Genomic DNA, 2,500 nt, shown 5'->3' on the forward strand with positions numbered 1-2,500 from the left:
TCCAAAAGTGTGGGTAAAATATATATCCCACAGGGGGAAAATTGAAAAAAAGTTGAAAAAAAAAATTTTTGGGGACTTAGAAAATTTTTCAACTTTTGTCAGACTTCCAGACAGGGGAGCGTGTCAGTGCGCGCATCCGATTTCAGTTCCAGAGCGATTCGCGCGATGAGTCCTTGATACTTAGTCGTTTTTGCAAAATTTCTGACTTTTTGGAAAATTTCACAATTTTGTGAAAACTTCCACAAAATGAGGTTCTAGTATGTTAGAGGGCATCCCAGGAGGGCTCCAAAAGTGTGGGTAAAATATATATCCCACAGGGGGAAAATTGAAAAAAAGTTGAAAAAAAAAATTTTTGGGGACTTAGAAAATTTTTCAACTTTTGTCAGACTTCCAGACAGGGGAGCGTGTCAGTGCGCGCATCCGATTTCAGTTCCAGAGCGATTCGCGCGATGAGTCCTTGATACTTAGTCGTTTTTGGCAAAATTTCTGACTTTTTGAAAATTTCACAATTTTGTGAAAACTTCCACAAAATGAGGTTCTAGTATGTTAGAGGGCATCCCAGGAGGGCTCCAAAAGTGTGGGTAAAATATATATCCCACAGGGGGAAAATTGAAAAAAAGTTGAAAAAAAAAATTTTTGGGGACTTAGAAAATTTTTCAACTTTTGTCAGACTTCCAGACAGGGGAGCGTGTCAGTGCGCGCATCCGATTTCAGTTCCAGAGCGATTCGCGCGATGAGTCCTTGATACTTAGTCGTTTTTGGCAAAATTTCTGACTTTTTGAAAATTTCACAATTTTGTGAAAACTTCCACAAAATGAGGTTCTAGTATGTTAGAGGGCATCCCAGGAGGGCTCCAAAAGTGTGGGTAAAATATATATCCCACAGGGGGAAAATTGAAAAAAAGTTGAAAAAAAAAATTTTTGGGGACTTAGAAAATTTTCACACATGTGTCAGACTTCCAGAGAGGGGAGCATGTCAGTGCGCGCATCCGATTTCAGTTCCAGAGCGATTCGCGCGATGAGTCCTTGATACTTAGTCGTTTTTGCAAAATTTCTGACTTTTTGGAAAATTTCACAATTTTGTGAAAACTTCCACAAAATGAGGTTCTAGTATGTTAGAGGGCATCCCAGGAGGGCTCCAAAAGTGTGGGTAAAATATATATCCCACAGGGGGAAAATTGAAAAAAAGTTGAAAAAAAAAATTTTTGGGGACTTAGAAAATTTTTCAACTTTTGTCAGACTTCCAGACAGGGGAGCGTGTCAGTGCGCGCATCCGATTTCAGTTCCAGAGCGATTCGCGCGATGAGTCCTTGATACTTAGTCGTTTTTGGCAAAATTTCTGACTTTTTGAAAATTTCACAATTTTGTGAAAACTTCCACAAAATGAGGTTCTAGTATGTTAGAGGGCATCCCAGGAGGGCTCCAAAAGTGTGGGTAAAATATATATCCCACAGGGGGAAAATTGAAAAAAAGTTGAAAAAAAAAATTTTTGGGGACTTAGAAAATTTTTCAACTTGTGTCAGACTTCCAGAGAGGGGAGCATGTCAGTGCGCGCATCCGATTTCAGTTCCAGAGCGATTCGCGCGATGAGTCCTTGATACTTAGTCGTTTTCAGAAGTCACAATTTTGACTTCCAGGACCCGCAAAACGTTTGTAAATTGAGCCCGCTCCCCAGTTCCAAGCGTTTTGAGGTGTCCCCGGTTGCAGTAATGCAGCCTGCCCACTAGATGTCGCAAAAGAGACAAAAAGTGAAAAAGAACCAGAATGAGGAAATTCCAGGGAGCCGAATCCGCCTGACAGTTCCAGGCGATCGGGCACTTTTTTGCATGCGTCCCTAAAGTGGGTATAGGGTGACACTCCATGCAAAGACCCAGTTTTGCACACCACCGGCAGAATATATGAGAGAGAGGTACCTCTCAGCCCCGACACATTTCGACTCATTTAAGCTGGTTTTCACCTCCGTAGGCCTGGGTATGCGTTTTGGCTATGAGTCCCTGTTCGGCTGGAGGTCTGCACCTTGGCTGAACCCAGGCTTCCGCAGCTGCGTGGGGGGACTTTTGCCGGTCGCCTATCCCAAGTCAGAGAGGTGTTCCTGGGTTGAAGTGAGCCTGGCCAGACCCCCCCGCGGGCCCTGGTTCTCCACATGGGGGCGCCGTCAAGGCTAAAATCTGGATTTTTAGGCCGAGGAGAGGCTCCATGAGGGCGGATGCTTTTGTGGCTTCGACCCCAGTGCTGTTCCACATCCAGTACCCCCCCGCAAGGGCGCCTGTACCCGAGTCGCGCTTCCAGGACTCGTGGGCACGTATCTCCCGACGACAGGGGTTTGCAGCCTCCGTACTTGGGCAAGTCCCTACATGCACCCCTGCTCTTCCTCCGATCGATCTGGCGCAGCGCTCCCGGGTGGGGAGGTGGCGCCGCTCGCTCGGCCCGGGCTTTGGAGCCCGCGCTGGCTTAAGGTGAGCGGTCCCCTTCCTCCTCTACCCCCGGGCTTCCGACACCTA

This window comes from Phyllobates terribilis, unplaced genomic scaffold (genome assembly GCF_046119375.1).
Source record: "Phyllobates terribilis strain yellow unplaced genomic scaffold, ASM4611937v1 Scaffold_3297__1_contigs__length_83191, whole genome shotgun sequence".
NCBI classification, from domain to species: domain Eukaryota; kingdom Metazoa; phylum Chordata; class Amphibia; order Anura; family Dendrobatidae; genus Phyllobates; species Phyllobates terribilis.